Source organism: Protopterus annectens, chromosome 1.part0 (assembly GCF_019279795.1).
Source record: "Protopterus annectens isolate FY-2018-M chromosome 1.part0, PAN1.0, whole genome shotgun sequence".
In the NCBI taxonomy this organism is placed as follows: Eukaryota; Metazoa; Chordata; order Ceratodontiformes; family Protopteridae; genus Protopterus; species Protopterus annectens.
Window position 1 is genome coordinate 1,260,998,853 of NC_056725.1, and position 16,371 is coordinate 1,261,015,223.

At 37.0% G+C, this 16,371-nt stretch overlaps 1 protein-coding gene across 1 annotated transcript in view; it reads left to right on the top strand.

Annotated features, from left to right (window-relative positions):
• Positions 1-16,371, top strand: part of LOC122797320 (cytochrome b5 reductase 4) — a 1,879,111-nt gene that overhangs the window by 1,220,682 nt on the left and 642,058 nt on the right. The window lies entirely within an intron of this gene.

A 16,371-nucleotide genomic window follows, 5' to 3' on the forward strand; every position in this document is an offset into this window, starting at 1 on the left:
ACAAATATGAATAAAAACCTTAATAAACAACAGATTAAACTATTGGACAAGAGTATTTCATATACAGAAGTTATTACACAAATAAATAAGCTTAAATCAAACAAAGCACCGGGTAATGATGGTATTATACCAGAGATATATAAAATCCTTTCTAAAAATACATATTCATTAATACATAAGGTTTTATTTTGGCCCAAACTGAGTTAATAACCCCCCCCATCTTGGCAATATACATTTATTTCGCCAATTTTAAAACCTAATAAAGATCCAACTAGATGTTCTTCATATTGGCCCATCTCATTACTTAATGTTGATTATAAAATGTTTATGAATATCTTTGCTGATAGATTGAAGACAATCATTCCCGGCATTATAGATATAGATCAGACAGGCTTCATTGTAAATAGAAATACTTTTGATAATATAAGAAGAACTTTAACATTAATAGATTTTGCAAATAGGAAAAGAAAGATTTAACACTTATTAGTCTTGATATAAGTTCAGCATTTGATTCAGTAAGTTGGGACTATCTGTTTACCTTAATGAAGTGCAGAAACTTCTCGGATGCATTTGTAAATCTAATTGAACATTTATACAAAGGAACGTTGGCTTATATTAAGGTAGGAACATATGTTTCACAAAAAATACCCATTCTTAAAGGTACAAAACAAGGATGTCCACTTTCTCCACTATTATTCACTTTAGTAATGGAGCCTTGGGCTAATTTGATCAGAAACAGTACTGACATAGAGGGTTTTGAAATAGATGAAAATACAACATCCAAAATTCAACTTTTGCAGATGATGTTCTAATTACATCAGCAGGATCTAATTCTTCTATACAGTCTCTATTTGATAACATGATGAATTTTAAAAGTATTTCTGGTTTAATATTCAATGAAGAAAAAACTAAAATACTACCTATATATACACGAAAAAATATTCTCATTAGTGATTTTACTAAATATGTACCCAATTCAGGTCAGATAACTTATTTAGGTATAATACTATCTAAAGATATTAAATCTGTTATATATAATAATTATAATACCTGTTTTCTTAATATACAAAATCTTTTTAATACCTGGAATAATATGTTTTTTACTATGGAGGAGAGACTTACAATTATTAAAATGATAATATACTTAATACAATCAATACTTCCACCTACAAAAATAATTATCAAGAAACTGAACACACTAATGTTAAATTTCTTATGGGCACCTAATAGACCTAGGATTGCATTAAAGAAACATACTAATAGCTGGTCTCAAGGGGGTATTTCTTTTCCAGACTTTAATTTATATACTATCTCTTCTATTGTAAAAGTTATTACTTTATTAATAGATCAGTCATATGTCACAAAATGGAAAGATTATTGGGAGCTAATTAGTATACACTTCATGAAAATCTCCTTAACACATAAAAATATGATTGTAAATAACTCCATGTTATGGTTACTAAAGGAATTTTGTACTTTACCTATTACACCTAAACATATGGTTTGTTACCCATTAAATATTATTATTAGTTATCATAACTTTATATTCATGCACCCTAAGTATAGGGAATGGAATTTTATTGTATTTCCTATAATGTATACTCAGGGTATGCTTTTGTCATCTACTTCTGAAGGAACTCATTTAGCTATAGATAATGATCTAAAGTACTGGTATCAGTTGATATCTGATAATAAAGTTAAAAATCTAGATTTCTTAAAACAAGAATTTGATCTAAGAGAAACTTGCTGGTTAGAGGTTCAGACCTTTAGACAACATCTCATTAATAAAATAGATTTAATGTCTATAACTGTTAAAGAATCTATTCAAACACTGATTGATTACTTGATATTAAATTTACAACATAAAGTTTCTGATAAAGGTAAACTTTCATACATACATAAAGTTATCAGACAAGAAACTTTTACAATGTAGATTCATACTGGAATTATTTCACTTCTATTAATGGGGACCCACCAAATCAACAAGATAAACAATATATATTGGAATCTGCTTATAGAACTACGTCTTCCATTGTCTGGAGACTTTATACATGGAAATTTTTACATAGATCTTTTTATACACCTTTGATGATGAATAAAATAAATAATAAAGATAATCTATGTAAGAGATGTAATGTAGAAATTAATGCTGACTGGGCTCATATGTTTTATGACTGTATAAAATTGAAAGAATACTGGAAGTCAATTAATGAATTTTGCAGGCTCTTTTTACAGATAATTTAATTATTTCTAAATCTCTTATATTATTCAACACACCTGTACCTCAAAGTGTTAAAAGGTTAAGCTTCCCTTGTTATGGTCTATTCTAGCAGTGGCTAGGAAAATAATAACTAGAAATTGGATTTCAGATACACCTCCTTCGTTCAATGAATTTAAAAATGTTATGAATATAGTGTGCCATATGGAAATAAACACAATTAGGACTAGAACAAATAGAAAAACATCTTATTTTATTGTATGGGATAATTTACAAAATTTGTTAAAAAAATTTTAATTTCAATAGCATGGTATTTTAGTTTAATTAATTGATCTGATTGTAGTGGATGTCTTTGTAAATACTTTAGTTGTTTTGTTGAATATTATAATAATACCTATTTTTAATTACTTGCATAAAATTGTTATGATATTTCTCTTATATGTTAAAACAATAAACCTGTTTTGAAAAAAAAAAAAAGAAAATGTATGGCAACACAAGACCTTTTATTCTAGCAATTTCTAAGCTTATAAGAGCAATATTTAAAATGTGTCCCTATTTTTGTGGCTTTGTCCAGACTTTTTGTGCTAAGAAGTTGAGAGCTATGCTGCCCTTATCCCTTTAAATCTGTCCAAGAAACTGGATATGTGTATTTCCCTTTGGCAACAGATTATTTAATACTCTTGGGTATTGAATGTGGGTCAGGAGGGATACAATTAGCACTGGATACAAATACCTCCTTTCAGGGGAGTTTCCCCCAACCTCCGAACCTAACAGGAATTTTTTCGTGAGGTTGTTCAGTACTTAGTCACACTAAGAGTCATAGAACTGGTGTCATTAAATCAAAGGAGCAAAGACTTCTATTCCAGAATGTTTCTGGTACTAAAGAAAGAAGCTTCTTGTAGACCAGTTCCAGATCTTTCCTTTCCAAGTCTGTATGTGAAGGTTCCAAAATTTAAAATGTTGACCCTTCAGAATCTGTTACCTGTCACTAACCAAGGAAGTTTTGTGTAAAATTTGATCTGAAAGATACATATCACATTCACTTACCTAAAGACTTAAGGACATTTCTCAGATTTTCTGTGTCTGGATCACATTATCTATTGCCTGCATTACCCTTTGGGTTAGCTTTAGCTCCAAGTGTGTTTACAAAGTGTCTTGTCTCCAGTCATAGCTCATTCCAGACTGAATGGCATTCAGATATTTGTTTATTTAGATGACTTGCTCAGCTTTGCATTGTCTTCTCCCTAATATTTGGAGATTTCAACTACCCCACCATCAGCTGGGAAAACTACTCATGTACTAACTCATCTGCCCAAAGTTTTCTGGAATTCATCAATTCCAGTGCCCTGGATCAGCTTGTCCATACCCCTATCAGGGGCAGCAACATCCTAGACCTGTTCATTACCAATGTGGGTAACAGATGCTCCACACCAGAGGTCAACTCCTCGCTGGTCAGGTCCGACCACAAGCTAATCACCCTAGACATCCATATCCGTCCCCCACCCCCCATTAAGGAAGCCACTGTAAAAAATTTCTCCAAAGCCAACTTCATGCTTCTTAAGACAGAAGTGGCTAACTTCATGTCACCCACACAGATGGAAAATAGAGACACGACTGCTGAATCATGTACAAAAGCACTGTATAAGCACATACACGGGTGCATGGACCGTGCCATCCCCAATGGAACCAAGACGCTATCCTCCAAAAAAAGGAAGCCAATCTGGTGGTCTCCTGCCATAAACAAACTCTACAACAGGAGGAAGAAACTGTTGCAAAAAAGAGTAAAATCCCATGATTGCAGGAACTCCCTGGTCAGCCTCAGCAAGAAGCTGAGATCCCTCATAAAATCCTCCAAAGCTAGTTACGAAAATAAAATCGCCATGGAATCTAAAGACAACTACAAAGCTTTCTACAGCTATGTCAAGAATCTCAATGGCAACACTCAGATCTGCTCAGAACTGCAGCACAATGGCATTACATTTACTGGCCAACTAATATTGCCAGCATTCTGGCAGACAGGTTCAGTGCAAACTCGCCCCTCACCCCCCAAAGGGCCCATCTCCATACCGGAAGATTGCAAAACCCCTGTAATTATGGATTCACAGTTAAAGACTGCACTCTCCAAAACCAAGAACACAGCATCCATGGGACTGGACAACATCCCAGGCTGCATTCTGCATGAACTACAGAACGAACTGACATCCCACCTAAGTACCACGTTCAACCAAAGCCTCACTTCAGGCTTTGTGCCTATGGAATGGCGTACAGCGACAGTTATCCCACTCCACAAAGAGGGTGCCACCACTATCCCCAGGAACTACCACCCCATTAGCCTGATGAGCCTGATTTGCAAGGCCATGGAACGCATCATCCTGGAGCATGTAAACAAAGACATAGGTAACCTCCAAACTCTGGACCCCACTGAGTTTGGGTTTGTAAAAGGTAGGTCATGCCTCCTAAACCTGATTAATTTCTTTGAAGCAGTCACCAGGGCTGTAGACGAGGGTAAGGTGGTGCACACAGCCTATCTTGACCTTGCCAAGGCTTAGGACACCATCCCCCACTCTGGTACTATAGATAAATTCACTGGACTAGGCATAAATCCATATGTCACAAGATGGATGGCCAATTGGCTCACTGACAGAACCCACACAGTGAAAGTAGCCAACACCAAATCCGCTTTTCAGACCAGTGTCAAGCAGAGTACCACAGAGTTCGGTCCTGGGTCCTGTCCTGTTCGGTATCTACTTCTCTGAAGTCCAGGCTAATACAGCTAGTCTCTGGCTAATGAAATCCACAGATGACTGCAAACTAGGAGCCATAATAGAATCACTTAAGGATGTGGACATTCTACAAAGAGGCCTCACTGAGACTGATGCTTGGTGTCAAAGTCATGGCCTAAAGCTCAATGCCACGAAGTGCATTGTCACCCCCTTTGGGAAAAACACCGTACCCATGAACTACCACATAGGCGGTAGCCTACTAAACAGTAAAAGTGTGATAAGAGACCTTGGGACACAGGTGGACAGTAGTTTCTTCTTTGATAATCACATCGCCACATTAGTCAGGAATTCCTTCTGCATGGCACACCTCATCACAAAGGGGTTCTCCTCCAGAAAAAGAGAGGTCATCATTCCTCTCTACTCATCCCTCATCAGACCCATTATAGAGTACAATGCCCCATTTGGCATGTACCTCAGAAGACATCTGCAACAACTACAAAGGCCATAGAAATACCTCACTAGGAGGATTACCAGCCTCAAACAGATGCCATACGCAGACTGTCTCAAAAAACTCCAGTTTCTATTCAGGGTAAAGGTGTGTAAGGCCTGTGGAAATCCTCAGACCGATAAAAGCACATCACTGTCAAAGAAATGTGGACTGTGATCCAGCTCTTAAAATCTCATCATCATCTGTGGTCCCCTTTCAGGTGATTTCAGACAACACCACAGTTATGCTGTACTTAAGCAAGGGGACACCAGGTTCTTCCGTCTGTGCAGAATGACTGGGGTGGCTTGGAAGGTCAGAGCTTCAGCACTCTTTAATCCTCCAAGCATCTTACATTCCATCCAAGCAAAACAGTGTCAGACAAGCTAAGCAGGAGTAAGGCAAACCCTCATGAATGGAAACTGAATGGGGTGTTCTTTCAGAATTTGATCCATTTCTGGTGAACACCTCAAGTAGTCTACTTCCTTTCAAAACACAACTAACAAAATTCTGCTCCAGGGCTTCTTGTAAACATACCTGGAAAACGGATGATTTTTCTTTCATGTGGCCAAGAATGTTCCTTTATGCTTTTCCACTGATATCCAGGGTAATTCTGAAGATTCAGAAGGACTCCCTAAAGATCATTGTGTTGACCCTCTTGTGGCCCATGCAACATTGGTTCTCTCTTCTTATGAAATTGGCCAAGGCAATTACTGCAAACTGGTCCTATGTGCACAAGATGGGGGTTGTTTTATACACCCCAGTCTCAAACATCTTCAACTAACTGCCTGGATGATTCCATTCTAATTCCTTTTAGGCACTTCTTTCCAGAGGATATGCTGCAGGTACTAAAGGAGGCAAGACAACCTACTACTAGGAAATCTTATTTTGGCAAGTGTAAAAGATTTTTTTAGATACTTAGCCAGTAACCAGGGCCCTATCAGGGATTATGTACCAATGGTGTTTATATATTTGTGTGAGTTACTATCCTCTGGTACCTCTTATTCTTCTATCAAGGTACTTATTGTGGCCATTTCAGTTTACCTGGCCGTGGATCCTACAATTTATGTTTTTAGTGGAATAGTTTCTTAAGGGAGTTTTAGACCCGTGACCTCCTCATAAACAGATTGTCTTTTCTTGGGATCTTAACTTTGTGCTGGAAAAATTAAACATGTTTTAATTTGAACCTTTTCATCAAGCAGACCTATGGTTCATTACATGGACAGTGGTTCTTCGCATTGCTCTGCCATTTGCAAAAAGAGTATCTGATTTGTAAGTTCTCTTGATGGGTGCACCCTATTTGGTCATCCACAAAGATAGGGTCTCTTTAAGAAGAAAGCATTAATTTATACCCAGAGTTGATTCAGAGTTTACCTTGGACCATGGCATTGATCTCCCAGTGTTCTGTCCAAATCCTCATAACTAAGGTGAGGGATGCAACACGCTCTGAATGTAGGTATTATCTTGACAGAACTAAGTCCATTAGAAAAGCAGATCAGCTGTTTATTTCATATGTTAGGACAAAGAAAGGACAACCCATGTCAGAACAGACTATTTCCAGATGAATGTCCTCTGCTATTGCCTTTTGTTATTCCCACCATCATAAATCCATTCCAGGCAATGCCCAGGCTCATTCTAGTATATCCCCAGCTTCTTCAATGACTTATTGGAAATGGATGGACAGTAGAACTATCCTAGAGGCAACTACATGGTCCTCTGTACATATCTGTTTAAGACATTTCAAACTTCACTCTTTTTCTAAATCAAGGACAGGCTTTGCTAGGGCCATTCTCCTGGGGCTCCAGGGTTCATATTCTGCTTCCCCCAGGGATGGATAGGCTTTGATAATAAAACCGTATAGCTTAAAGGTTACCGCAGCAGTGGGGATGCTGAACATAGTTCAGTTGTGTAAGTTGCACTTAGCGTTAACAGTAGATGTTCAAATTCCTCACTGCTGCAGTAGCCGCACCCACCTTTCACCCCTTACTCTGCATGTAGTTATTTGTTGTGATATAAAGTTATTGGTTATGTTATGAGACCATATGCTAACTGTTCAGGATGAGTGTGCTACTGCTTTATGTTTGGACAAGAAAGTCCTGAGGAAATCTTCATTCTGACTGCTGGTTTCCCTGCATGGGGCTAGCCAGTCAGCAGTCAGAATAAAGGTGTGAGAGGGAGCCACAGCTTTTGTAAGCTGACTGTTTTTTGTGTCATGAGCAGGGCACAACCTATATAGCTTAAAGGCTACTTCAACAGTGCTGATCCAAACAAATATTGTTATGAGTAAGTGCAACTTAGAGAATGGTACTTTCTGACTATAATGACAATGTTATCGCTAATAGCACCTAATACTTTCCTCAGTTATTCTGGGATTGTGGAAAGTTACTGGATAACTGTGTGTGCTTCCTTATATTTGTTAAGAGAACTTTCTTCTGACGTTTTACTTTATTTAACTTAATGTGCTAGAATGCTTGCTGGCTAAATGACAACATCTGTATGTTTTCTAGCTTCTTTACCTTGCTTGATGCTTGGCACTTTGCTTCACCTTCTGCATTGATGAGCCTTGACACCAAGCACTTCACCAACCTTTTCAATGAGTATTTAGCTGCAACTATAAATCAAAAGGATGCATACGTAGGTACATGAGTTGCATACATTTCTGATTTATTTCAGTAGGTAGTACTTTCAGAAGGAATGGTTACAAACTGTAAAGAGGAATACGAACTTTTATGCACCAAGCAAAGATAAGCAACAAAAGCAGTTCAAGAAAGCATGAGCTGCCATATCTTATGCAGGAGGTGTAAGCATGTCTGTAGTAGTATACTGCTGAGAACATCATGTGGAAAAAAGAAGTATTGTTTATGAAGGAGAGTTGCAGTTATTGTCTTTTGGGTATTGTGGAAGCACACGTAAAGCCCACCTTTGTAATCATTTGCATAAGCTGTTAAACTAGTCGCAATGGTTGTCTGCCTCAGTGAAAGGAACCGTATGCCTTAAGTGACCTGGCGTGCATACAAAGTATCTTCTGGAGAAATTAAGCAGGTATTAGGCATAGAGCTAGATGCTGACCAATTGCAGACACTGGGTTTGTAGCAGGCTTTGGAGACTTAAGGCACAGAAAAATATGCTTACTTTTCAAATAAATATTGTCTTTCACTAAAGTACAGTTTATTTGCATAAATACAACCTGGCAAAGTGCCAGTTGTGACATATTTCCTTTCCGTGGTCACTGAAGTCGTTGGTAATCATTTAAGTAAGAAGGATTGGTAGGGTTTATATCACCTGGCATAGTGGTCCGCTTTGGGTAAAATAAACCTAAATTGTAGCTAAGATCTTCTACCATCTGAGAAGTACTGTTGTCATGGAATAACCTTCAAAATCATTCCCTACCTAGAATTCTTTATTGCAGTTGTGGAAGGGGTCATGCTTAGAAAAAATGCAAATAATTTTTGAAGGAGTCATGTTTAGTGAAATGTAAATACTTGTTTTTTAAATCACAACATTTAAATGGATTATTGCCGTATGATTACTGATCCATTTGAAAGTTGTTCTAGGTCAGTTAGGATCGTTGGTGGTTACTGGGAATGTATTCAGGAGACCACTGAAGAGCATGTCCCAATTCCCTAGTTGCTCCAGAGTGTTATCCCATTAATTGACATGCTTAGAGTCGCATAAAAGGCAAACGCAGGTTTTGGGAATCAAATGCTGATAGAGAAGCAGCTTGTAAAAAGATACTTAGAATGTAGCATCCTTTTTACCCATTTCAGAACACTGTATATAGAGTCATACATAACATATTTTTTGTTTGTGTGTTCATATGTTTTGTACCAAAGTTGGCAGCTAGTCTTGAGGTGTTTTGTGAGGACATTTATCTGTTTATGGAACAACGCACACACAAAATATCTATTATTTATACAGTTTCTTGGAATTAAATTTAAAAGCATGAGTTAATTTCTGTTGGCAACAAGGACAGAATAGTAATAGTGTATTCATTTTTTCAGTGCAGCAGTAGTCTTTTCTCACAGTGATGAGTTCCTTCTTTATTTTTTTCCCATTTGAATGCGGGAACTGTTATAGTCTTGCACACAGACTTTACTACTTCCAGGAAGCATAGCCACAATGTTTGCCTGTTTTGAAAAATTCCATTCTCTTTTCTGTATTCAACATGCATAGGTACTCGTTATTTCAGCCACTTACGGTGTCAGTATTCTGCATTTTTGACTTCATGCACCCTTTTTAGAGCCTAGGCTACACTAAGCTGTTCAATTTCTTAGCCAGGAACCCCCCCAACACACACACACACACACACACGCGTGTGCATGTGTGTGTGTGTGTGTAATACACTTACACGTATCCATAGAGAGGAGATACACACACACGTGTGTGTGTGTGTGTGTGTGTGTGTATGTGTGTGTGTGTGTGTGTGTGTGTGTGTTTGCGAGTTATTTTCTGTGGAGAAGGTATGTGAAGACAGGTAAGTGGAAATTACAAACACTTGTATTGGGGGAACAAGTTCAGATGATGTGCATAATTGTCTGTTTTTGTCCACTGGAAAGTCCACTTGAGGAAGGAAGGAAAAATATTTGCTATCTTTGTAAATAATTTTGTTGTTCTCTGACTTTTTATCAAAAGAGATGCAAAAAATGTAGCAGCTCACTGTGGAATGAAAGAATTAGTGCATTTTCTTTCAACAGGAATAATTTGGACCACTATTTGCATGTCTGTAATACAACCGCAGCCATCATGCACATTTGGTTTTCTGCATTTGAGACCGACATTTCACAAACCACTTGAATTAATACATTCTTTGCTTGTTTTTCATCACTGCAATCAGTGAAGAAGCACAGTTAGTGTAGATGTGTTCCATTCCTAATACACAAATTAGTACCTGTATTCCAGCAATTTGTTGACACTGAATTATAGCATTTTACTTGATTTCTATATTACACTGGAATTTACAATTGCATTGTTATGTGAAAACACGAGATTGATTATACCTGTTTGTTTTTATGTGATAGAAATTGAAGCATATGAAGTTTTAGATTTACAACTAAAATCTATTTAGAAAACACATTCATATGAAGGTCTGTTTTCCTAGCCTAGTGTCCTTAAATGCTGGTCAGGTTTGGATGTCTTAGTTGGAGTGCGCTCCTGAGAGTAAGGGCATGTAGTTTCAAATCCCACTGGAGCCACCATTCATGGTGTGACTGAAGATAGTTCTCACTCCTCAGAAATATACACTTTTAAAATTGACTAACAGCAGGAACTCTGAACAAATTGCAGTATCGCAGCCAGAATGCCCTGGAAAAATAATTGCAAAAGAAAAATTATGTTCCCATGTGGCTTCAATAAAATGCCTTTGAGCTGTCACCAGATATGGAAAAAGATTACTTGTAGGGCCACAGTTGTAACCCAATACCACTACCACCTGGTTTGCTGAATGGTGCTCTTTCATTTCACTAAAATACCTTTCAAAAAATGCATATTCTGTTTAAGCTGCAGAGCTTTTACTTGTAAATGTAGCCATGATTATTACTTCCAAATGCAAAATCCTGTGCCTAATTCCTGTACCCTTTTTCTAGTTTATTATGCATTATACACTGGCTACCATGTCTGTCGAATAGGCTCAGATGAGTCCTTATCCTTTCTCTCAAATGTTTTTGGTTTCTAATCTGAGATTTGTAACTTGCCTTCAACACAAACACACAAAAATCCATTTTCTCCAGAATTACTGTTTGCTGCTTGTAATGTTGGTTCCTGTCCTATATCTAAGGGGAGGTATACATGTAACACAAAAAGGACAGAAATCTATAAAATGTGTAGCTTTATTCACCTACACAGCCAAATGGATGCATTTTCATGTTTATTCTTTTTATCAGATAGTAGTGAGTGACAGGTGTTAGATGAGTACATTTATTTTTTTTTGTCAGACTGTAATAACTGGTGTGATGTAATACCATGGGCTAAAATGCAACATGAAAAAAATGCATAAGATTACCTTTTGGAGAGACTGCCATCTCTGGAAATTACCACATTGAATGCACCCTTAAAAGTAGACCCAGTGGTCACGAGTCTGGGAAAATATGTTGAGAGCAACGTGACCTTTGATCACCATGTGTCTACTGTAGTGAAAAAAAATCATTCTGTATGCATAACTTTTAAGTAAGGGCATGGCATCCAATTCTAAGGAGGTCATTGTTCCAGTGTACTTGGCTCTCATCCTACCAGTCATTTAGTACAGTGCACCCTTCGGCATGTACCTGACCAGGCACTTGAATTAGTTTGAGAGACCACAGAGGTTTCTTTCAAAAAGAATACAGGGAGTAAACAAGAAGTCCTGTAAGGACCACATCAAAGTCCAGTCCCTGTGCTTGGTCTCCTACAGACTGCTCAAAGCCCAGTCGCTGTGCTTGGTCTCCTACAGACTGCTGGTTAGTGATTTTTGCCTTGCCTACAAGGCATCCTCTGGTCCCACATTGATGGATTTGTAACATATCCACAAAACAAATAGCATCAGAAAAACCCATTCTAAGGACCTAAACTTCGTCTGTGTCATAAACATAGCATGTTGGAGGAATAGATATGTGTCTCAAAGATTACCCTTTCCCTGAAACAGGTTTCCCATCCCTGTGAAGCAAAGCTCGTCCTTAATCATATTCAAATGTAACTTGGACCAATGGATGGGAAATCGCAGATTTATCCCTGGTTAGGCACCTATGTCCTTAATAAACTGGGTTAGCCTGTGAATACTTGATATGTACAAGCCAATACTGTTGCTTATTAAATTCCTTGTGGTAATTACAGATGTCAGCAATATTTTATTAAATTTGGGGTAAGTTTGGCTAGGCTTGAAATGGCTCTTGGACCGATAGCCTAGCCTAGCAATCCCCTATGAGCCTATATGGCTGTCTGTACTGTGATATAAATGTGTGAATACCTCATCGTATAGACATCTTTTCTTTGTTTTTCAGATTGAATATTTTAACTCTTTGCTGCTAGTTTTACATTGAAGGACTGATAAATTGTTACTGCTGATGCTCTACTGAATATATTGTTGCACTGTTTTAATGAGTACCTGAGCAGTCAGCAGTGCTTTTAATACATAGCCACAGAAGGACTTTTTTCATTTGTTAACCAGGTAAATTCAATAGGCCCAACTGCATCTTTTCAGGTGCAACCTGGGAGGGAGCATTGCCTCAAAAAATTGCTTGCTTATAGTCGCACATGTGGTAAGTAGAGACTGAGGGATTTAGACCCAGGAGTACTGGGTAAAGCTTGTTAGCAGCTTAAAACCTTAATGCTGTTTTATAAATGCTCATATTGTTATGTTTGGATTGTTGGAATAATGTGTAGCATTTAATGGGAAGGCTAATTACTGTGATCTCACTTTGCCTTATGCTGCCATCAACTAGTTTCTTCATGTGTAAAAGGAAAGATGTTACACATATATTTTCTTTTAATAATGTTTGTCTTGTCTTTACATAAAATATGCATATATATATATATATATATATATATATATATATATATGTATATATATATATATATATATATATACACACAAAATATAGATAGAAAAGACGTTCAAACCATCAAGTCTGTCATGAGTACAACTAGCTCTCAGTTACTGCTCCTCTCTTTCCCAACCCTTTTTCCTTGTGTTGCAGGGTGCTTGAAATGTCACTGTAGGACTACATGCCACCACTCATTGCATCACTGAATTCAAAGACATTAACATCCCCCTCTATAAAGCAAGATTTCTCTTTGCCATTTTAAAATTAATCCCTTTGTATGCCAGCCTTTCCTTATCTTACAGATGTTTCCTGTTTGGTTTTGCACTGCCTGCTTGTCCTTTGATGTTGCAGAATGTTCATCTCAGATATCATTTTTTCTTCTCACTGACATTTGTTACTCCTTGTGATCTGAGCCTTTCTTGATAATTCACTTATTTCTTTCCCATTGCTTTGTTTAAAATGCCATGTACACAGTCAGTCAGCTTGTTCTCGGTGCTTCTGTACAAATAATTCTTCTTGCCTGACCTTGACTATTTTCCTGTTCTGTAGAATGAAATTCTTTTATTTTCTCTGGCCTTTGTATTCTGGCTGTTTTTTTTTTTTCTCACACATCCCTGTCTTCACTCTCTAACGGAACGCCAGGATATTTTTTCCTCTTTCTATCTTTTTTGCTTCATTCTTTCTTTGGTGGTGGGAGCAAGAAATGTGAAAATAAATATATGTAAATAAAATAAGTCCACTGCTGAGACAGTACAAAAGTAGTTGCAGCCTGGGCTGAGTATGTATGTATATATGTATATCTGTCTATCTGTATGCATATATTCCATATGTAGCTGGATAAACATAGACACATGCATTTATCCTAACATTGTACACTGTGGTAAAGGGTATGATATAAAAACACATCTCTGGTACACTGTGTAGATATTCTTTAGCTACACCCTTGGTGCGTTATCTACAGATTATCAGCACATCATCAACTGTTTGTTTGTACCATTTATGCACCATTAGAGATACTAAATTTGCTGCAACCCAACAATATTTATTCTATAAACTTATGTAGCAGTTCACACATTGCACACAGAAAACACAGTCACATATGTCTACCCCACAAATGCTAAAGCCCACCCCAAAAAAAATCCAAACCTACTTTTAATTTTACAAAACAAACTAAAATAAATAGGGTTCCTTATTCTAAGACTCATAAATATAGGCACTGGAATTATGAAAAAACATAAAAATACAAGAGAACAGCAAATATTGAACATTGTTGTTATCTTTTGATTTTTTTTTTTTGTAGAGGGGAAGCCCAAGCCCTCCTTACCTTTCAGCTTGTGTATGCCAACTCTGATGTCATACCTTGGACTTGGTACACATAAGTTGCATCTTCGCTCATTCAATCATGCTGTCACAGGACTCCAAGTGATGAGTTTCGGAACAGCAAACGGTTACAAAAACTAAAGAAAAGGAAGATTAAAAATTAAACCTGGACTTCATTTCCCATTCACTACAGTTTAAAAATGAAACTTCACACAATAAACATATTCATAATCTGCTCACAAAACTCCCCAAGAACACCTCTACATACCTAAATCAAATCCTGCAGATGAAATGTGTTCATATTAGAATTTAAAAAATCAAAATAAAACATGATAAAACTGACTGCAACTGGAAAATGGCTTTACTAGCAAAATAGATCATGTTTTAATAGTTTAAACTGGCTAAAATCATAACTAAACTATAAAACTAACAAATCATAGTACCACACTGACTACTGTATTAACCTAATATAATGAACTGACACTTAAAAAATAAATAAATAATAGAACCCAGGAAGCCCATGAGAAACTCTCTTCATATAAACCTACACAAACTATTTCATGCTGCATTCAGTCGTAACTTAGGCAGTTAACATCATTATCATTGAAGTAAAATGGAAATACTACAGTAAACTGAAAACACAAAACATATGATAAATGGAAGACATATGGGTGTAGTTTTATGATACATTAAATATTTTGTACTTTATGGTTAGAGAACTAATTTCTTCATGAGTGATGTTTCCTAATCTTACAATGCAAGATATTTCCATTGCCACAATTTAGGCCCTCTTGTATTACATATACACAGAGATACGGGTTAGTATAAAAGTGAATCATATGATAGCATAAGCATAAGGTGTTAGTAATTTTCTGTGTTATCTTTCATGCCGAGATATTTTTTTCTTTCTGCTATTCATCATTCATGTTATTATATTGTTTCTTTTTTCAAATGAGATGCCTTTCCTTAGTTAAGATGACTGGCTTCCCTTCCTCTTATTCTATAACTGAGCAGTTGTTGTGTCTTTTGGCTTTTCCCGATTAGGGGTCGCCACAGCGGAACTCCGGTCCGCTAATGATTGGCAGTGGATTTTTACGTGCCGAGTTGCCAGCCCTGACGCACAACCTTCAACAAAGGTACGCCCATTCACGCATGTCTCCTCACAGACGACGCTCTAGCTGAGAATCGAACGGAACAACGTCTTGCTGTGAGCAAAAACACTACCGCAGCACCACCACCGCACTATCGTATATTAACAGCTGTCATTTCTGCGGTTTCAGCTGACTGAATTGAATGGCATTGTCCTAGTTAGTATTGAGCAGTTCACTATATTTTAGTTGATAGTTTTGAATTATATTATGCAACATTGATTTATGTTAGGTAGTATGCAATGATGTGAAAATGTGGGTGTTCTGTTACTGCTAAAGTGAAACTTGTGATACTTTGGAACAAATTGTCATGCGCATACCAAAATATTAAACCAGCAATTTATTTAATTCTGTTTAAAACTGTATTCTGCATGGTTTCATCTCTTTATGTATTGCCTCATACAAAATATGACAACACCACAATTTTATTTAACACTGTTTGTGAACTATGTGATCTGTACATTTTATTCTCTCTGTGTACTTGCATTTTCCCAGCTTGACACCGAAAAGGGTCCTTCGACCAGCCCACTGACCCAGTTAAGAAATAAGTAAATCAGTAATAAAATAGCAAATATTATTTTTACTGGATAGTGATGTGGTCCATTTGATCTAAATTGTGTATCTGAGCTGATATCAATGTTTGGGGGTCTGTAATTCAATAATAGTTATCAGGATGTCCTTCCTTATCACTGTTGCAGTATTCCTTACTAAAGATTTATCCTACCGAGGATAGCTGTACATCTGGCCAGCATACTAAAGCCTTAGGCCCTTCCAAGCACTATACGTCAGAAGTATGTCTTACATCCAGGGCATAAGTTACATAAGTGATGTACAAGCACCTCATCCTCAGAACTTCTTTGCCACCAATTTGAACGTTACCTTTTTTGAATTCAGTGTTTGAAGTTACCCGTCTCATTGTTTTAGCTACTGAGCCTAAGGCAGCTAAGTACCTTGTTTCTTTTTT